Source organism: Macaca fascicularis, chromosome 18 (genome assembly GCF_037993035.2).
Source record: "Macaca fascicularis isolate 582-1 chromosome 18, T2T-MFA8v1.1".
Taxonomy (NCBI): Eukaryota; Metazoa; Chordata; class Mammalia; order Primates; family Cercopithecidae; genus Macaca; species Macaca fascicularis.
The window spans coordinates 53,037,170-53,060,783 of NC_088392.1; the positions used below are offsets into that span (position 1 = coordinate 53,037,170).

The 23,614-nt window shown below is 33.8% G+C and overlaps 1 protein-coding gene across 22 annotated transcripts in view; it reads right to left on the reverse strand.

Annotated features, from left to right (window-relative positions):
• Positions 1-23,614, reverse strand: part of KIAA1328 (KIAA1328 ortholog) — a 402,667-nt gene that overhangs the window by 361,972 nt on the left and 17,081 nt on the right. The window lies entirely within an intron of this gene.

Genomic DNA, 23,614 nt, shown 5'->3' on the forward strand with positions numbered 1-23,614 from the left:
CTTCATTTACTTGAAACCCATATATCAACTCATCCCTTAGCACTCTCTTCTACAAGCTAAATAATTCACTATACCCCTAATTTATCTTTGTGGCTTCTGTCTTTCATTAGCCCATAAATTCAGACTCACATTTGTATTCTATTCTTTTATTAGCATGGCTAAAACAAGCAAAAAAGTTTCCTGAGCATATACAGATTGTTAAGGAGATATCCATAGATTACAGAAAACCATACCAGGCATTTTCATGTTTTCTTGTCAAATAGCACAAATGGCTGAATCACATTCAAGTTAAATTTAACTATGAACCAGAGATTTCTCTGTTAGTCTATGGGGCCTAACCAGTAAGTCTTTCTTTAATATAAATTTCTAATTTGTTTTTATTCTTAGACACATAATAAATATCCTGTGCTTGTTACTAATGTCTTTCACCCTGTTTGAATGAATCAATTATTCTGTCTATTATAGCAATTCTAAAATTTATTTATATATTTTATTCACTTTTATTTTCACTTTTATTCACATTTATATAGGCATCTTTACTGTTCTTTCATACATTGTATCAATAAAGATACTAACTAAAGAGGACCTCACAGAGAGGACTTCAATTAAACCCTCCAAGATACATGAAAGCCACTCTTGGCCACGCTCTTGTAAGAATGCTTCAAACTTCACACCATTAAAAAGAAGTTATAGTTTTTGCTTTGACTTTATACTGCATGTCACTCTGTAATTGAAAAGCATGCTGTATTAGGCCATTCTTGCGTTGCTATGAAGAATTACCTGAGACTAGGCAACATATAACAAAAGAGGTGTCATTGGCTCCTGGTTTTGCAGGCTGTACAGAAAACACAGTGCTGGCATCTGCTTCTGGGGAGGCTTCAGAAAGCTTTTACTCACAGCAGAAGGCAAACTGGCATTTCACATGGTGAAAGCATGAGCAAGACGGTGGGGGAGGTGCCACATACTTTTAAACAATGAGATTCTGTTGTTGTTTAAAAGCTAAACCATTCATTTCTCATGTGCTCTCTGTGCTGTTCTTGTGATAGTGAGTTCAGTATCACAACAGCACAGAGAGGATGGTGCTAAGCCATTCATAAGAAATCCACCCCCATGATCCAATCACCCCCCACCAGGGCCCACCTCCAACACTGGGAATCACATTTCAACATGAGATTTGGGAAGGGACAAATATTCAAACTATATCACATATTATTTGTTTTATATGTTGTGCTGAGAGCTGCTGAATATTATATCCTTCTAAAAATGTGCTTGTCAATAGACTGTGTTGGGTACCAAGCTCTCTCAGTGACTTCTCCTCCAAAATAACGTTAGTAGATGTGCCTAAGAGTTGAAACTCTTTAAGTATGCTATACTTGAATATGTCATAGGAATACATAAGTTTTTCTAAATCTTCTGGCATTTTTCTCCCACTTGGTTTGACCTTTAATATAAATTAAACATCCTTCATGCCTCACAGCTATTATTTTCTGAAAAGATGTAAATCAAGACAACTTTTAAAACTTCAGCCTCCTAGTCATTCTCTATTAATACTTTCTTATTATTCTCTATTTATCCAAAAGTTGGCTGATTAAAAATGCAATATATCAGGCAAGATAGGCAGAATACAAAAGAAGCAGAGGGTTTGTCTTATTTTATATGACATAATTGGGAAAAAAGTATATAATGTGCTTATTCATTAACAAGGAAATACACTTAATGTCTTTACTCAAAGAGATCACTTTTTTCTCATCTGAAAGTTGAGCTGTCATTCCTTTTTTTTTCATTTATTTTCCACTTTCCTTTTCCTTCCTGAACAATTAAATCCTAAGACCTAAGACTCTGCTAATGACAAGCAGAGTCAGAATCTGAGTGGCATAAAGAGAACATCTGTACAGAAGAGTTTCCTGGGGTGGGGTGTCGGGACTCAAGCATCCCTTGGCTGACAAGGGCATCCACACATGGGGGTGGTCTAATACCAGTCCAGTGTTAGAACCTACATAAGAGAAGAAGGACATCCATGTGGAGAAGCAGCCAAGCACAATGTGGCAGAACCGAAGTAAGGTGAGGTGGGTGTCCTTGCAGGAGGACTGGGGTGACTGACTGAGCATGGAGATTCAGAGCCCAAGTATGGGGAGGGGCGGATCTATGCAGGGGTTGGTAGTGGGTACTGGTGAAGATTAGCCAACAAAGGCTTAACCTGAAACAGGGTATTAGAGCTCAAAGAGGATGAGGGCATATACTCAGGGGGGGCAGCCCCATGTGTAGCATCAGAGCCCAGGCAGACAGCAGGGTTATCCTCAAAAAGGGGCAGTCTGATGTGGAATGACAAAGTCTGAGGTGGGTAAAGAGGACATCCACACAAGGGAGCAGACCAACAGGCAGAGTCAGAGCCAGAAAAAGTGTAAGGAGGACATGACCACAAAGCAGTGGCCTGGTGTGGGATATGACAGCATAAAGTGAGAGGATGATCTAACATGAAGAGTCAGAACCAGAAAGGTATAAGGAGGGCATTCAGACAGCGTGTATCCTGAACTGGTGTGCTGCAACACAAGCAGGGAGAAGAGGGCATCCACTAGGGGGTGATGGACTGAAACAGGAGTCAGAGTTTCAGTAAAATAAAGATGACTTATGTGCAGCAGAGGAAGTAGCAGCACAGATGAAAAGATCAGTTACATACAGGATTACTAAACAAACCAAAAACAGGAGGGGGAGAATATATTAAAGCTAACAGGAAGCAGATCTCTCAAAGTCATCCAAGAGAGTTACAATTATAAATGTTTTTTTCAAGCTCTCATGAACATTCACCAAGATCAACTATATACTACATCATAAAACAAGGCTCAAAAACATTTTACAAGTTATTCTCTATTCATAATAGAACTAAACTAGAAATAAGTGATAGAAAGATGAGAAAAATCTCCATACGATTGGAAATTACATGGCATGACTTAAAAAACTGATGGATCAAAGAAGTCTCAAGGGAAATTTTTTAAAATGCATAGAATTGAACGAAAATAAAATCAAAGAAGAATGAAATAAAAATGAAAACAGAATGAATTAAAATAGCTAGGGTACAGTAAAAGTAGTGCTGAGAAGAAGGTGTATAGCATTAAATGCTTACACTGAAAAAGAATGATCTCTAAGTTCCTACTACAAGACATAAAAAAAAGAAGAGGAAAATAAGTCCAAAGCAATGAAAAGGAAGGAAATAATAGAGGTAAGAGTAAAAAAAAAAAAAAAAAAAAAAAAAAATCAATGAAAAAGAGAACAAAAATTGAGAAAAATCAACAAAATAAAAAGCTAGTTCTTTGAAGAAAAAGTCAATAAACTAAACCTAGCAAAACAAAGGTAAAAAAATTAAACAAATCACTAATGTCAGAAATGAAAGTGCAGATCCTGAAGTCATTAACTTAAAAACTAGCTTAAAAAAAAAAGAAACAATTGTTGAAAACCACAAGCTCCCAAAGTTCAACCAAGATGAAATAGACAACTTGAATAATCTTAAAGCCATTAAAGAAATTGAATTTTTTAACTAAAAAGTTATATTAAATCTCCAAGCCTAGATGGTTTCACTGAATATTTAAATAAGAATTAGCAACATTTTTCCACAGTTTATTCCAGAAAATAGAAGAGGGTACACTTCCTAACTCATTTTGAGACTAGTATTACTATAATACCAAAAACAGACCAAGATAGTACCAAAAAAACAAAACAAAACAAAACAAAATACTACAGACCACTTTGATATAAAAATTACCAACAAAATAATAGAAAATCAAATCCTGCAACACATAAAAACAATTATAACAAGTGAGGCACTACAGGTATGCAAGGCTGATTCAACTTTCAAAAATCAATCAATGTAATCTACCATATCAATAGGCTAAAGAAGAAAACTCGTGATCATATCAATTGACAGAGAAAATGCATTTAACAAAATTCAACATGCAATCATAATAAAAATCTTATAAAACTAGGAATAATGGTGATAAGCTGAATGCCTGCCACCTAAAATCAAGAACATAACAAGGATGTCCTCTCTCATTATTCTTACTCACAGAGCACTGGAAATCCTACTTAGGACCAGAAGTTTAGAAAAAGAAATAAAAGAGATACCCATTGGAAAGGAAGTCGAAAAACTGTCCCTATTTGCAAATGACATGATAGTCTACATAAAAGAATCCCAAAGAATAAACAGCAAAACTCCTAGAATTAATAAGTGAGTTCAGCAAGGTTGTAGGAGTCAAGATCAACAGACAAAATTCAGTCATATTTCTATACACTGTCAACAAAATGTGAACAGCAGAATTAAAATATAATACCTTTTACAATTGCTCCAAAGAAAATTAAATATTCAGATATAAGAAAATATGTACAGTATCTGTATCCTGAAAATTACGAAAAGCTATTGTAAGAAATCAAAGACCTAAATAATTGGAGCAACATACCATGTTCATAGATGAGAAGACCCAACACAGCAAAGGCAGCAATACTTCCCAAATTTGATCTATAGTTTAATGTAACACCTATTAATGTAACAGCAGAATTTTTTGTAGACATTAATAAGCTTATTCCAAAATTATTATGGAAAGGCACAGGATGAGAAGAGCTAAAATAATTTTGAAAAAGAAGAATAATATAGGAAAAGTCATTCTACTTAGTATTAAGGCTTACTATATAGCTATAGTAATCAAAGCAGTTGGCAGAGAAATAGACACATAGGCCAGTGGAACAGAAAAAAGAACCCAGACAAAGACCCATATGAATATGCCAATTTCTGACAAAAGTGCAAAAAAGATTTCAACAAATGGTGCTGGAGTAACTGTGCATCAATCGGAAAAAAAATAAAGAACCTCAACCTCACATGTTATTCAAAAGTTAACTCGAAATGGTCATGGGCTTAAAAAGGAAAAAAAACTGGACCTGGTTAAATTAAAAACTTTTATTCTAGGAAAAATCCAGTCAAGGGGGATGAAAGGCAAGCTACAGACTAGATAAAAGTATTCGCAAAGTACATATCCAATAAAGGATTTTTATCTAGAACATATAAAGAACTCTCAAACTTCAAAAGTTACAACAACAAAAAAAATTCCAATAAGAAATGGGGCAAAGGAATGAATAGACGTTTCACTGAAGAAGATACAGAAGGAAATAATAAGCACATGAAACAATGTCCAACATCACTGCCCATTAGAGAAATGCAAATTAAAATCGAGATGGGATATCCCTAAGCACCTACCAGAATGACTAGATTAGAAATTAATTATAACAAATGTTAGCAAGAATGCAAGAAGACTCTTGCATTGCTGTTGGGAATGTAAAATGATGTAACAATTCTGGAAAATAGTTCAGTAGTTTCTTATGAAACTAAACAGTTACAGTATCCCAAAGAAATTAAAATGTGATGTTCACACAAAAACCTACATATGAATGTTCATAGCAGCTTCATTTATAACACTGGAGACAACATAAATGTCCTTCAACAGGTGAATGATCAAACAAACTGTGGTACATCTGTATCATGGAATACCGGTCAGCAGTAAAAAGGAACAAATTATTGATACATGCAACAACATGAATGGACCTAAAGAGAATTACACTGAGTTAGAAAAAAAAGTCAGTCACAAAATGTTACATACTGTATGATTCCACTTACATAGCTTTCTTGAAATGACAAAATCATAGAGACAGCCGATTAGTGGTTCCTAGAGATTAGAGAAGGCAGATAGGAAAGAAAGTATCTGTGTCTACAAAAAGGTAACATAAGTAATCCTTGTAAAAAAAAAAAAAAAAAAAAAACTGTTTCGTATCTTGACTATGGCAATGGTACACAAATCTACACATGAAAAAACTGTGCACTGAATTAAAGACATACACAAATAAATACATGTAAAATTGTACACAATTGATGAATTCTATCAATGTCAATTTCCTGTGATATTGTACTGTAATCAAAACATTACCATTGGTAAAAGGTACCTTGGCTTTCTCTATGTTATTTCTAACAACTGCAAGTGAATCTACAATTATCTCAAAATAAAAAGTTGTTTCTTTTTTAATGTAACATCTTATTATTTCATTTTTGTCTTTGTGAGTCCTGGGTTAGAATAAAATAAATGGGACTGGGCACAGTGACTCATGCCTGTAATCCCAGCACTTTTTGAGGGCCAAGGTTGGTAGATGGCATAAGCCCAGGAGTTCAAGACCAGCCTGGGCAACACGATGAAACCCCATATGTACAACAGAATAAAAATATTAGTTGAGCGTGATGGTGCATGCCTGTAGTCTCAGTTACTTGGGAAGCTAAGATGGGAGGACTCCTTGGCCCAGGAGGTTGAGGCTGCATTAGGCCATAATCATATGACTACTTCAGCCTGGGCAACAGAGCGAGATCCTGTCTAAACAGAAAAAAAGAAGAAAATAAATGTCCATGAGTTTGATACTGATAAAAATAAATAACAAAATAAATACTGTAACAAATAAATAGGGAGAGCTCATCCTTAAATATGAATTCCAATTAATAAATGCAGAACAAATAAAGGAAATATAAAGTAACCATTAGAACATCACTGTAATAGTTGCAGGCAAGTTTCTTGGATGGATGTTTATAGTGGTGGGTAAAAGTTTCAGAACAAACAGTATATTTGAATAGTCTCAATGGATCTTCCCCAGGATATTAATTAATTACACAGAGAAAAATAATAACTTTTCGGGGGAGAAACCTAGCACACTATACACCGGCCAAGTGACAAAAGTTAAAACCACCAGTGATAAGACATATCAACACATCAACTTCATGTACCCCCTGATATAATGTATCGGAAAACAATATAATCATGAGAAAAAACCAAATCGAAGGAATTACTACAAAACATCTTACTAGTACTCTTCAAAAGTGTCAAGATTTGGAAGGCAAGAAAAAAACTAAGGAATTGCCACAAACAGGAGGAGACTAAAGAAACATGAAAACTGAATGCAAAACAGGATACTAGAAAAGAACATAGTCGTTTTTTAAAAAAAAAAAAACACTAGTAAAATCAGAATAAACCCTGTAGCAATTAATGCTACCGTACCAAGGTTAATTTTTTATAATTTCACCATGATTATTCAGGATGTTAACATTAGAGAAAGCTAGGGGAAGGGAAGAGAACCCTCTGTACTATATTTTTAAAAAACAGCTTTATTGAGATATTTTTTCCATATCATAAAGTTCACCCATTTAGAATATCCAATTAAATGGCTTTTAGTATATTTTATGGAGTTCTGTAATCATCACCATAATCTAATTTTAAACATTTTCATTCTGCCAAAAAGTTTTGTACACGTTAGGAGTTCATTTCCTATTCTCCCACCCTGTGATATTTTTACTTTTCTATAAGCTTAAAATTATTTTAAAATATTACAAAGAGCAGTGATATTATGCTGAGTTAAAATTTAAATATACATATAAACGCACAGAACTGTAACATGTAACATAATTTATACCAAGAAAGGAAAATGTAGCTCATGTGTTCTAAAGTTGTTGCACTGTCTAGAAAAGCTAAAAGTGCCAATTAATATTCAACGACTGTGATTAGTCAAGAATGCATACTACAAATCTCCAGGGTAACCAGAGGTTCATTTAACAACAATGAAAAAAAAGCAAACTATAATTGTATAAAACTAATAAATATAGAGTCAAACACACAAGGCAAAATTGATAAAACTAAGAGAAATAAGTATCAAATCACAGTGGGAAACTTTAAAACATCTTTCTCAGAAATTCATAAGTTAAAAAAATCACTAATAGAAGATTTGAACATAATCAAGATGACTTAATGAATATAAAAAGAACGACGCCCTCAACAAGCAAAAACATGTATTGTTTTAAACATATATGAACATATTCAAAATACGACCACATGGTAGGCTAGTAAAGCAAGTTCCAAGATTTTTTCAAACTAGTAAAATCATGCAAAATACATTCTTTTCACAATTCAATTCAGATAGCTATCAAATATACACAGAAGATCCCCAATTTGTTTACAAATTAAGAAGTAAGCATTTAAATAACACATGTCAAAAATTAAAGAAAATTTTAAATGGTAAAATATTAGTAAAATATACATATCAAATATGTATATTTGTAAAATATAATATTAGTAAAATATTACATATCAAAATATGTGGAATAAGAAAACGTTTAGAGGGAAATACAGTTTTATAAGCATACATTAAAAAAGAAAAAAGGAAATGAAAATCAATGAGTTACATATCTATTATAAAAAGTTAGGGATAGAAGAATAAATTCAACTCCTGTAAAAAAAAAAAAAAAAAAATGGACAGTAAAGATAGAAGAATAAATTTCACTCCTGTAAAAAAAAAAAAAAAAACAAGAATAATAAAGAGCAGAATTTTTCAAAGCAAAAAATACAAGAAGGCAGAGTGCAGTGGCTCACACCTATAATCCCAACACTGTGGGAGGCTGAGGCAGGAGGAGAGCTTGAGCCCAGGGTTTCAAGGCTAGCCTGGGCAACACAGCAAGGCGCTGTCCCCAAAGAGAGAAAGAGAAAGAGAGTGAGAGAGTGAGAGAGAGGGAGAAAGGGAGAGAGGGAGGGAGGGAGAGATGGAGGAAAAGAAGGGAGGGAGGCAGAGAGTGAGGGAGGGAATTAATCATTTTTTTAAAGGCACATCATTTAGATGTAGACATTAAAAAATAATCAACTCTGAACAACTTCATGCCAATATATATGCAAATTGAAATAAATTAATCCAATAATAAGATTGAGAACAGAAAAAAGAACTCAACAAACATAAATTTATTAAAATAAGAAAACAAAACAAGGTCATCAGAACTCTTCAGGTGATGAAAGAAAATTAAAAAATAAAAGAAACATAATGAAACAAGAATAGAGAGGAAACTGCACTTGTTAAAATGAACAATGAAGGTGGGGAAAAGGAGTATAAAGATACACACAGATATTAAGATATAATTAAAATAGTTCACTACTGGCATGCAAATGGATAGAATTATAAACATACAAAAGATTCAATTGCTTATGGAACATATTATAAAAACACAGATTTAATTGCTCATGAAGTTGTATGTACAAAAAAAGACTGCATCTCAATCCAAGGGGAAAAAATGAAAAATTTAATAAGTGGTACTAGAATTCTTGGAAAGTCATATAAAAAAATTAAATCCATTCACTAGGAAAAGTTACAAATGAATCAGTGATTTAAGTGTTAAAAAAGACAACCATAAAATACTTAATAAAAGTATTAAGAGAAAACATGCGTTAATCAAGCATACTAGGTCATGCTGGTATCATATGCTGATGATGCATCATGTGTGATAGAAAGGGCACTTCACCTCTGTGGAACTATTCCCAAAAACCCAGTCTAGTCCTAGAAGATATCAAATCCCAAATTAAGGAGCAGTCTACAAAAAAACTGACCAGTATTTTTCAAAAGTGTCAAGGTCATGAAAAATAAGGAAAGCTATATACAATGGGGAAGAAAGAAGATATGACAACTAAATGCAATGTGGCATACTGAATTGGATCCTGGAATGGAAATAGGTTAAGGGTTAAAAACCAGGAAAACCCAAACAAAGTTGACAGGCTAATTAACAGTACTATACCAGTGTTAACTTCTTAGTTTTAATAAATATACTATAGCTATATGAGCTGTAGATACTAGGGAAAGCTGAAAGAAAGCTAAATGGGAACTCTCTGAACTATCTGTTACTCATCTGTAAGTCTAAAATTATTTCAAGATAAAATGCTTAAAGAAAAAAATAAAGTATACCATGCAAATGCTAATTTAAAAAAAAAGCTGCCATGGATATATTAATATCAGAAAAAGCGGACTACAGGACCACTAATATTAGCAGGGATAAAGGGGGGCATATGATGATAAAATAGTCTATCAGGAAAATATAATAATTGTAAAGGTGCATTAATCTATTATTACAAGTTGAATATAATTGAAGCAAAACTGACAAAAATGAAAGGAGAAACAGACAAATCTACAAGTATAGCTGGAGATAACGGCATTCCTTTTTTGGTAATATGAATACCATATATAAAGAGAAAGAAAATCACTATAAATAATAAAAACTTGAATGAAACTATCACTCAACTTGACCTAATTGGCAACCATAGACCACTATAAACAATGATAGAACAAACATTATTTTCAAAAGCACATGAAACATTTTTCAAAATTGGTCACAGCCTAGCAGTATAAAACAAGTTTCAATAAATATAGAAAGGCCAAAATCATATAAAGAATAGTCTCTGACCATAAAATAATTAAATTAGAAATGAATTTTTAAAAAAAATTTGCTGGAAAATCCCAAAGTATTTAAAACCACCACCATGGAAGGGTAACATCACAAAACATAGCAGAGTAGAGAGCTCCAAAAATTTCTCTCTCCACTGAAGTGACTGTTAAGCTGGCGAAAACTAACCAAATCAACTTTTTCAGAACTCTGAAAGCTAACCAAAACTCATAGTAACCATGGGAGCTTTTAATGAGGAAAGAGGCTGGGAAATTTTGGTAAAAGTATGGTATGGTGTTTTCACTTGTCCACCTACCATTCATCCCCCATTCCCCAGATCAATGGTGGCTGCCAGGATGATGGCTCAATCTTGGTGAGGATTGCTGGTACTAATGAGACAATATGGACCTTGTTATCAAACATTTGTGGTTATTTATTTTGACCTGACAGATTGGAAGAGACGCTTGCTTTTGTGTCAGCTCCTTCAGGCTAGAGCAGATTTCCAAGCACTGTCTGTCAAAATCATTTAAAGACATATACTACTCACACATACCTGGCAAAAGAGAGAGCAGATGGGGCAAGTAGATGGACCAAAAAGCTTAGGAAAGAGAAGAATGAAAAAGAAGATATTTGGTAAAATAAGGACTTCGAGTGACTTCCACATATACCAGGGAATCCAGAGTGTAATGCACATGCTGACAGCCATAGGCATGCTCAGAAAAAACCTTAGAAAAGGTACACACCTCTGGCTGATCTTTAGGCTCAGTGCAAGCAGTAGCTGGAGGCTAAGGCAGAGTTGTAGACTGACTGGCTGACTGTTGAAGGAACACACCTGATTAGAGCCAATCTAAAATGATTGGGAGAGTATGTTTTTCTCTTTTTGGCTTCAGTGGTTCAAGGTCAAGTCACTGGCTGACATTGAAATAACAAAACAAAGACCTCAGAGACTCTACATGACAAGGAAGTCTTTGTAAAAATAGTCTGGAAAAGTCACTAAGCAAACAGGAAACAGCAGACCTCAACAAGCAACAAGTGCAAACTCTGGGAAGGTGAAGGAAATCTAGATTTCCACAATTACCGTATTATAACATTCAAGATGCTAGTTGTCAATAAAAACTACAAGGCATAAAAAGAAATAAGAATTTTTTACCCATTAATAGGAGAACAAGAAGTTAATAGAAAGCTACATTGAGATAGCTTAATATTGGATTTGTTAGGCAAAGACTGGAAATCAACTATCCTGAATATACTCAAAGAACTAAAAGAACTATGATCAAGAAACTAAGGAAAACCAGGAAAACAACACCTGAACAAATAGAGAATATCAGTAAAGAGAACGAAATTATAAAAAGGAACCACCTAGAAATTCACGAGCTGAAAAGTGTAATACTCAAACTTTTAAAATGACTAGAGGAGTTCAACAGCAGATGTGAGAAAGCACAAGAAACAGTCAGCAAACTTGAAGGTAGGACAATTGAAATTATTCAATCTAAGCAGCAGAAAGAAAAAGTGAAGAGAGTTTAATGGACCTGTGGAATGACATGGAGGGTATCAATATGCATATAATGGAAGTCACAAAGGAAGAAGAAAGAAACAGGCAAAAAGGCATACCTGAAGAAATAATGTCCAAAAAACTTCCCAAATTAGATAAAAGACATGACTACATATCCAAAAATGTCAACAAACTCCAAGGAGGATAAACAAAGAAATCCACACCAAAGCATATTACAATAAAACTGTCTAGAATCAGACAAAAGAAAATATTAAAAACAACAAGAGGGAAATGATTCATCATACACAAGGAATCTTCAGTAAGATAGTCAATTCCTAATGAGAAACGATGAAGGACAGAAGGTGACAGAATGATATATTTTAAATCCTGAAAGAAAAAAAAAAAAACCTGTTAACCAAGAATCCAATATCTGGAAAAACTATCCTTCAAAAATGAAAGGAGAGCTGGGACAACTGGATATCTTCATGCAAAAAGAAAGACAGTGGATGCCTCCATCACATCATATATAAAAATTAACTCAAAATGAATTAACTACTTAAATATAACAGTTAAAACCATAAATCTCTCAGAAGAAAACACAGGGATGTAAATCTTCATGACCTTAGATTTAGCAACAGATTCATACATACTAGAAACACAAGCAACAAAATAAAAAATTAAGAATTTAGACTTAAGCGAAATTTAACACTTTTGTACTTCAAAGGACACCACCAAGAAACGGAAAAGAAAACTCAAAAGAATTGGCAGAAAATATCTGTAAGTCATATAATCTGATAAAAGTCTAGTAACCAAACATATAAAGAAATCTTACAACTCAACAACAACAAACAATCCAATTTAAAAATGGAGAAAGGACTTGAACAGATATTTCTTCAAGGGAGATACACAAATAGATAACGAGGACATGAAAAGACTCTCAACATAAACAGTCATTAAAGAAATACAAATCAAAACTACTGTATCATTTAAACCTATCATTTAATATAATAAATGGAAAATAACAAGTGTTGGCAAGCATATGAAGAGACCAGAATCCTTGTACATTGATGGCAGGAATATTAAAACACTCTGCAGCTGCAGAAAACATTTTCACAGCTCTTCACAAACTTCAACATAGAATTACCATGCAATCCAGCAATCCCATTCCTAGGTATATACCCACAGGAATTTGAAAATGTACTCAAAACACATCCTTGTACATAAATATTCATAGCTGCACTATACACAATAGTAAAAAAGTGAAAATAAGCAAAAAAGGCTATCAACAGATGAATAAATCAATAAATTGTGGTAAAACTTTACAATAGAATCTGATTTAGCATAAAAAGAAATGAAGTACTGCTACATATTACAACACAGATTCACCTTATGAAAGAAGCTAGACACAAAAGATCACATTACATAATTACATTTATATAAAATACCAAGAATAGGTAATAAATAGAAACAGTAAACTAGTGGTTGCCAGGGGCTGAAGGGAGGAGATACAAATATAGTAACTGTTAAATTAGTTTGAAGATTTTTTTGGAGTGATGAAAATGTTTTCAAACTAGATAAAGATTGTAGTTGCACAACACTGTGTATATACTAAATGCCACTGCCTTGTGTACTTAAAATGGATGATTTAACATTACGTGAACTTAACTCTCAAAATTAAAAAAAAGTGGGGGATGGGAAAATTAAGATATTCCCAATGGAACAAAAGCTGAGTGGGTTCATCACCAGTAGACCCGTCCTACAAGAAATGCTAACAGGGGTCCTTCAGGCTAAAATGAACAAATATTAAACAATAACTCACAGCCATTCAAAAAAATAAAGAAAACTGGTAAAGGCAACTAGATAAGTAAATACAAAAGTCAGTAGTATTATATTTTTGATATGGAACTTCTCTTATTTTGAATATGATTCAAAAGACAACTTAAACAATAATCATCAATCCAAGTTAATGAGCACTATATTAATTCGTTAGGGCTGCCATACAAAGTGTGACCACAGACCGAGTAGCTTAAACACCTGAAACTTATTTCCTCACATTTCTGGAGGCTAGAAGTCCAAGATCAAGGTGTCAGCAGGATTAGTTTCTTCTGAAGTCTCTCCCAGATGGCTGACAGATGGCTGCCTTCTTGCTGTGTCCTCACATAGTCTTTCTACTGCATACATGCATGTCTGTGTTCTAATCTACTCTTCTTACACAGGTAACAGTTATGTTGGATTAAGGCTCACCCATATTATCTCACATCACCTTAATAACCACTTTGAAGGACCTGTCTCCAAACACAATTACCTTCTGAAATATTGAGGATTAACACTTCAACATATGAATTTAGGGAGGACACAATTCAGCCCATAAAAAGCACACAGTGGGCTGGGCACGGTGGCTAACGCCTGTAATCCCAGTACTTTGGGAGGCTGAGGTGGGTGGATCACCTGAGGTCAGGAGTTCGAGACCAGCCTGGCTAACCTGGTGAAACCCCGTCTCTATTAAAAATACAAAAAAATTAGCTGGGCTTGGTGGCAGGCACCTGTAACAGCTACCCGGGAGGCTGAGGCAGGAGAATCACTTGAACCCAGGAGGCAGAGGTTGCAGTGAGCTGGGATTGTGCCACTGCCCTCCAGCCTGGGTGACAGAGCAAGGCTTTGTCTCAGAAAAAAAAAAAAAAAAAAGCACACAGTGTATAAAAATGTAACTAATGACAGTAACAACATGGGATAGAAGATGCAGCTGTGTAAAGGCAGAGTTTTTAATGTGCCATTGAAGCTAAATTGGTAAAAATTCAAATTAGAGTGTCACAAATTTACTGTGTTAACTATAATCCCCAGGTTATCACTAATAAAATAACTTAAAAAATATATAGAAAAAGAAATGAAGAGGGAATCAAAATGACATATTAGAAAAAAATCAAACAAATGACAGCACTATTGGGATAATTGAGGAACAAATAAAGAAATGTCTTTTCATACACATATGCAAAATAGTAATTCCTTCTAAGTAATTACTTTAAATGTAAATGTTCTATACTCAACAAATAAAAGGTGGAGATAAATCTTTAAAAATCATAATCTAACTACAGGATCTTTAAAAATCATAATCTAACTACAGGTTTGTATTCCCCAGAAGACAATCACTTTAAATTGAAAGACATAAAGGTTGAAAGTTAAAAGATGAAAAAATTTATTCCATACAACAAACATGCAAATATTAACCAAAAGACAGTTTATTTTGCTATATTAATATCAAACAAATAGCCTTTAAAACAAAGAATGCTACAATAGGCAGAGATAGTCAATTCCTCAAGAAGATACAAAAATTATAAAAATATACACCAAACAGCACCTCAAAATATATGAAGAAAATACTAACATAGCTGAAGATAAAATAAACAGTTCTAGAATAATAGAGAATTCAATAACACACTTTCTTTTTTTTTTTTTTTTTTGAGGCGGAGTCTCGCTCTGTCGCCCAGGCTGGAGTGCAGTGGCGCAATCTCAGCTCACTGCAAGCTCCGCCTCCCGGGTTCACGCCATTCTCCTGCCTCAGCCTCCCGAGTAGCTGGGACTACAGGCGCCGCCACCACGCCCGGCTAATTTTTTTGTATTTTTAGTGGAGATGGGGTTTCATTGTGTTAGCCAGGATGGTCTCGATCTCCTGACCTCGTGATCCGCCCGTCTCGGCCTCCCAAAGTGCTGGGATTACAGGCTTGAGCCACCGCGCCCGGCCCACACTTTCAATAACATATAGAACATCTAGACAGAAGAAGAATAACAAAGTGTGGCAGACTGCCACAGTTACTATTCCGGACCTTCATTACAGCTGCTACTACTGTTACTGTTTGAGACCATCATTACAGCAGTTACTACTGTTACTGTTTGAGACCATCATTACAGCAGTTACTACTGTTACTGTTTGAGACCATCATTACAGCAGTTACTACTGTTACTGTTTGAGACCATCATTATAGCAGTTACTACGGTTACTGCTTGAGACTGTCATTACTAGACTAAACAAAGAGATGAACATAGAAATGATAACAAAAAAACAAAAGAAACTGTTTTAAAGAAGGGTCCAGGGGAAAAAAAAGAGCTCCCTGCTTCTAGTGAGCAAAGGCAGCCCCTGAGCTTCCACAGCCCTTCCTATTTATTGGGTAGCAAGAGCAGGGAAGAGGGGGTAACGACTGGTCAGCTGCTTGATTGATCACAGGTTCATGTTATTGCTAACAGGCTTCAGATTTGCCTAATCACAAGAAACACTTGTGCCTCGGTCATGACTGCCCTCAGCATTCCTTCTGGGCGGCAGACACAGTTTGTCAGTTTGCCAATATTCTGCATTTCAAGATACTTTCTAATTTTCCTTGTGATTTCTTCTTTGACCTATTGATTGTTTAAAATAATCATTCTGCATTTATGAGAAGCAGTTTGCTGTTTACTCATATAGCCTCCAGTGGCATACTGAGTTGATCACAAGCCTCATTCTTTCGGCCTGTAACAAGAAAGGACTTGAACAACACTATAACCAGCTAGACCTAAAAGACATATACAGAACGCTCGACCAAGTAACAGCTAAATACATATTATTCCCAAGTGCACATGGAACATTCTCCAGGATAAACCATATGTTAGGTCATAAAACAAGTCTCAATATGTTTTTAAAAACTGAAAACATACAAAGTACCTTTTCCACCACAATAGAATAAAATTCTAAATCAATAACAAAAGAAAAAACAAAAAAATGCACAAATATGTGAAAATTAACACACTTTTAAACAATCAATAGGTCAAAGAAGAAATCATAAGGAAAATTAGAAAGTATCTTGAAATGAATGAAAACAAAAACACAACATACCAAAACTATGGGATGAAGCAAAAGCAGTGCTCAGAGGAAAATTTATGGCTATAAATTCCTACCTTAAATTAAAAAAGAGATCTCAAATCAGTAACTTAACTTTACCCCTTAAGGAACTAGAAACCAAAAGCAAACTAAATAAAAAGCTAGCAAAAGGAAGAAAATAAAGATTAGAATAAAGACAGAGAACTAAAAAAAATACAATATATAAAAACAAAACTTGGTTCTTTGAAAATATCAACAAAACAGACAAATTTTTAGCTAGGCTTATGAAGAAAATAAGAGATAATGCAAATAAAATTAGAAATAAAAGTGGAAGACATTATTACCAACTTTACAGAAATTAAAAAGTATTGTAAGAGAATACTATGAACAAGTGTATGTCAACAAATTAGATAACCTAGATAACATGGACAAATTTCTAAAAAAATAAATAAATAACCAAAACTGAGTCAAGAACAAACAGAACATCTGAATGGACCTATACCAAGTAAAATGATTGACTCAGTAATCAAAACCTTCCCAACAAAGACAATCCAGGGACCAGACGGCTTCACTGATTAATTCTGCGAAACAAAGAATTAACAGCAATCCATCTCGATCTCTTCCAAAAAAACATAAGGTGAGGAAATACTTTCTAATTCATGTTATGAGGCCAGCATTACCTGATGCCAAAGCCAGATAAAGACGTTATGAGAAAAGAAAACTACAGACAATATCCTTTATGAACACAGATTCAAAAATCCCCAACAAAATGCCAGGAAACCAAATCCAAAAGCGTATTAAATGATTTTATAACATAACCAATTGGTGTTTATCTCAGGAATACAAGGATGATTCAACACAAGAAAATTAATCAATGTAATACAGCGTATCAGCAGGAAAAAAAAACAAAAAACAAAAACATGACCACATCAATTGATGCAGAAAAGCTTCTGACAAAATCTAAAACCTTTTCATGACAAAAAAACACTCAAACTAAGAAAAGCATGAAAGCTTCTTAACATGGTAAAGGGCACTTATGAAAAACCCACAGCTAACATGTTATTCCACTGATGAAAAACTGAGAGCTTTCCCACTTAGATCAGGAAAAAGATGCCTGCTTCTGCCACTCCACTCATCCATGTACTAGAAATTCTAGGCAGACACTAAGGTAAGAAAGAGAAATAATGAATGCTGGTGCAGCCCAACTCAGTCCTGCCTGGGACATGATTCATCCTTTGGACAGCACATCCACAGTGTATAGGCGTTAGTCATGTAGTATCCCTCTCGGTTATCAGATTGAGGTAGGACGGTGCTTGTGGTTAAGTAACTCTTATTTTAGTAAATAATGGCTCCACATCACAAGAATAGTGATGCTGGCATATTGTTCTTATTGATCTATTTAATTATTAGTTATTGTTGTTAATCCCCTATTGTGCCTAACTCACAAATTAAACTTTATTATAGGTATGTAAGTATAGGAAAAAATATATATAGGACTTGGCACTATCAGCAGTTTCAGGCATCCACTGAAGGTCTTGGAACATATTCCCCGATAAGGGGAGACTACTGTATTTAGAAAAGCCTAGAGAATCCTCAATAAATAAATAAATAAGACTATTACTGCTAATAAACAAATTCAGTAAAGTTTCAGAGTATAAGATCAACACACAATAGCGATTTGTGTTCCTCTACATCAGCAATGAACAATCTGAAAGGATATTAAGAAAACCATCTCATTTACAAAAGCATCAAAATGAATAAAATACTTACAAATAAATTTAACCAAAAAGATAAAAAACTTATACACTGAAAACTATAAACACTGCTAAAAGAAATTACACAAGACCTAAATATCGAAGACATTCCATGTTCACAGACAGGAAGACTGAATATTGTTAAGGTGACATTGACAGGTTTAACACAATCCTATCAAAATGCCAACTGCCTTTTTTGCAGAAATGGAAAAGCTGATTTTAAAATTCATATGGCAATGTAAGGGATTCCGAATAGCCAAAACAATCTTGAAAAGGACAAAGTTGGAGGTCTTGTACTTCTTGATTTCAGTGCTTACTACAAAGCTATACTAATTAAAACAGTCCATTAATGGCATAAGGACAGATATGCAGATCAACGCAATAGATCTGAGAGTCCAGAAATAAACTTGTACACCTCTAGTTAGTCAATTTTTGACAAGAATATCAAGACCATTAAATGGGAACAGAATAGTCTCTTAAATAAATGGTGATGACTTTGGGAGGCCAAGACGGGCGGATCACGAGGTCAGGAGATCGAGACCATCCTGGCTAACACGGTGAAACCCCGTCTCTACTAAAAAATACAAAAAACTAGCTGGGCGAGGTGGCGGGCGCCTGTAGTCCCAGCTACTCGGGAGGCTGAGGCAGGAGAATGGCGTAAACCCGGGAGGCGGAGCTTGCAGTGAGATCCGGCCACTGCACTCCAGCCTGGGCGACAGAGCAAGACTCCATCTCAAATAAAAATAAAAATAAAAATAAAATAAATGGTGATGAAACAAATGAATTCCTACATGTAATAGAATAAAGTCGGAACACTATGTCTCACCATATACAAAAATGAACTCAAAATGGACCGAAGTTCTACATATGGGATCTAAAACCATGAAATTCTTAGAACAAAACATGAAGGTAAATCTTCATGACCTTTGATTTAGCAGTAGTTTCTTATACATGATACCAAAAGCAATTATCAACAAAATAAAAGTTAGAGAATTTAGATTTCTCTAACTTTTCCTTTGTACTTCAAAGAACACCACTGAGAAAATGAAAAGATAACACACAGAATGGGAGAAATATCTGTAAATCATACATCTGATAATGATCTATCATCCAGAATATCTAAAAAACCAGTTACAATAACAAAAAAGAAAAACACCCCAATTTTTTTTAAGTGGGCAAAAGATTTGAATAGACATTTATTCAAAGAGGATATATACAAATGGCCAAAAAGCACATGAAAAGATTTTTTAGCATCATTAGCCACCTTGGAAATGTAAATCAAAACCACACAATACCACTGCATATCTACTAGGATGGCCATAATCCAAAAAATGGTGGCAAGAATATGGAGAAACTAGAATCCTCACACATTGATAGGAATGTAAGATGGTTTGGCTGTTGTAAAAATACTTTAGCATTTCCTCAAAAAGTTCAACATGGAATTACCATAAGACTCAACAATTCCGCTCCTGGGTATATACAAAACAACAGAAACACATTCTCAAACAAAACTTGTATTCAAATATTCATGTAGTTTAAATAGCCAAAAGGTGGAAACAACCCAAATGACCATCAAAGTATAAATGGATAAACAAAATGTGGCATATCCACACAATGAACTGTTACTCAGTCAACCTTGAAATTATGTTAATAGAAAGAAGCTGGACATATTAGGCCCCATATTCTATAATTCCAGTTAGAGAGAATAACCAGAGTCAGCAAATCCTTAGAGACAGAAAACAGATTAGAAGCTGCCAGAGTCACAGGGGAACAGGAAAATGGTGAGTAACTGGTGAACAGAGTTTCCTTTGGGATTATGGAAAATGTTCTAGAACTAGAAAATGGTGATGGTTGTATAAAACTGTGAGTATACTAAATGTCACTAATGATCAATTTATGTCATGTGTATTTTACCACATTAAAAATACATACATACTATTTTCACTTAAATGATGTGGTAAAATAATTGGCTATACAAAGTAGAACAGTGATTACTAGCGGCTGGTGAGAGGAGTAATGAGAAGTTTTTTAATGGACACGGAGTTTTACAGCAGATGAAGAAGTTCTGAAGACTGGTTGTACAACAATGTGAATGTACTTACCACTCCTGAACTGTACACTAAAACACTGGTTAGAATAGTAAATTTTATGTATATCTCACTGTAATTTTAAAAATTAATTAAAATATAGTAAGACATTTCATGAAAACTACAAATATTTCTGATGATACAAATATATTTAACAAAATAACAGGTAATCAATTCAACAGAGTAAAAATAAAAACAAACAAAACATGACCAAATGAGGCTTAAGCCAGGAACACAAGGTAAATTAAACATTCAAAAATCAATGTAGTTTACCTCATTAATGGAAAAAAGGAATAAAAAAATCACATGTTCAGCAATAAAAGATAAAAAAAATTGACAAAATTCTACTCCAATTTATGACTAAAGATAAAAACTCTCAATAAACTAGAAACAAAAATAAATTTTCTCAATTTGATAAAGAACATCTATTAAAAAATCCACAGCTTACATTGTACCTAATAGTGAAAGATTTAAGATCAAGAACAAGAAAAGGCAAAGATGTCCACTCACCACTTTCATTCAACATTGTACTGGAAGTACTACCCAATGCAAAAGGGCGAAAAGAAAAAAAAAAGCATCTATGGATTGGAAAGGAAAAAAGCAAAACTGTTTTTATTTGTAGATGACATCTTTTATGCCCAAAATCCAAAGGATTCTACCAAAAAGTGACTGTAATAAGCAAATTTTAAAAGGTTGAAGGATACCAAGTCAATATATGTTAAAAAATCTATTTTTTCAAATGAGCAATCAAAAAATTGAAAATTGAATGTATAATAAAATTTTAAATAACACCATTTACAATAGTATAAAAGCCATAAAAAAAAAAAAACTTTAGGATACATATAACAAAACCTGTAACCTGAAAATTACATATCACTGCCTGGAAAAGTTAAAGAAAATTTAAATAAATAACTTTGTGTGAATTGGAAGACTCAATAATGTTAGTTTTCTTCAAATTGATCTGTATGTCCAAAACACTTCATCCAAAACTCCAGGAAAAAATTTTCTGTTAGAAATTGACAAGCTGATTCTAAAATTTACAATGAAATGCAAAGGATCACAAAGAATCAAAACAATTTTCAAAAATAAGAACAAAGCTAAAGGATTTACCTGATTTTAAGACAATACAAAATTAATCAAGTCAATGCAGTGTTGGCATAAAGATAGACATATACATCAGTGAATGAAACAGAGAATCCAGAAATAAACCATGCATATATGTTCAATTGAGTTTGACAAGGAGGCTAAGGTAATTCTGTAGGAAGTCTTTTCTAACATAGAAAAAAAAACTTTGCAATTTGTGATGGGCAGGATCTCATATACAGAGCACTAAAAACATGGACCACAAAAGGAAAAAATTTATAAACCAAGATCCAAAATTTTATCAAAAGAAAACATTAAGATAATTATACAGGAAGCTGCAGACTGAGAATAAAATGCATATTTGACAACTCATGTATATAACATATAAAGAACTCTAATACCTCAATATTAAAAAGAGAACATGATGGGTGAAAAAAAGGGGAAAAAGATTTGACAGACACTTCACAAAGGAAGAATGACACATTAGTCACATTATTATAATGTGATTATCACACCAATAATCACATTAGTTACCAGGGAAACAGTAATTAATTCTACAAGGAGAAACCACTATACTCATTAGAAGGGCTAAAATTTAAAATGACAATACCAAGAGCTGATAAGTAGACAGAATAATGGAACTCACATAAGTTGCTAGTGGAAATGTGAATTGGCACAATCATGTTGGGAAGCGGTTTGGAAGTTTCTTATAAAGTGATAGACACACTTAACATATAATTGAGTATTTACTGAAGAAAAATAATTATGTTCGTGCAAAAACTTGTACATGAATATTTATGGAAGCTTCATTCATAAAAGGCAACAATCTGAAGAACCCAAATGCCCATTAATAGATGAAGAGATAAACAAATTAAAGTATGGGCATGTGATGAAATACTATTCAACAATAAAAAATGAATACTCATACACAACAACTTGAAAACAACTAAAAACATTATGCTGTAAAATAAGCCAGATACAGAGGTCAAATATTGTATGATTTCACTTATATGAGTTATCTAGATTAGTCAAATTTATAGAGACACACAGAGAAGTTATTACTAGGGGCAAGAGGGAAAGGAGAAGGAGGAGGTATTATTGAATGGGTACAGTTTCAGTTTGTGATGATAAAGTTCTGGAGATGGATGGTAGAGATGGTTGCACAGCACTGTGAATGTACTTAATGCCACTGAACTGTACACTTAAAAATGGTTATGATGGTAAATTTTACGCTAGGTGTATTTTACCACCCCCTATCCAAACCATTAGGTAGAGGGAAAAAAGACAGTAAAAGAGTATATACTGTGTGGCCATTTATGTGGTGTACCAGAACATGTAAAACTAAACTATAATAATGGAAACTATATTAATGGTTGCCTGGGATGGAGGAGAAAGGGAAAACTAACTGGGATGGGGGAGAAAGGGAAAACAGACCGTAAAGGGTCTAGAGGAAACTATTTGGAGTAACATAAACGCTGTATATCATGAAAAGGAAATCTTGTGTATCTTACATTTGTCAAAACTCATTGAAATCTACACTTAAAATTGGTTCATGTTATTGCATGCAAATTGCACTTTGACATATTTATAAATAAACAGATTGATAAGCAAGTATGCTTGATAAAAAAATAAAATGCAACAGAGTAGAAAATAATATAGACTATTCTTTCTAGAAAAAAGGTTATGTCTTGTAATGCAAAGAAGGCAGTGACTAGGGGGAAATATATAGGGAAAGGAGCATTTTTAAGATAAAAGAGACATAAGTATATTTAACTATTTCAAACCAGATTGAAAATTCAGAGGGAAAAGAATGTAAAAACTGGAAATGTTTTGTTGCCACTGCTTTATATGAGATTCTGTTCTCTACATTCCCACGTCAATCGAACAGTCTTACAAATAAAAAAACAAAAAAGCAAAGAAAACAATTTCAAAGTATGAGTAGACAAAAGTAGACAAAGTAGACTGAAATATCCAATAGAGGAAACTCAGCAAATTTTAAGAAATCAAGAACACATTATTCCCATATACTTGAATGTTAACAGTAAATATAGTAATAATGGGATTCTTTAGCAGTATAAGCAGATTTTT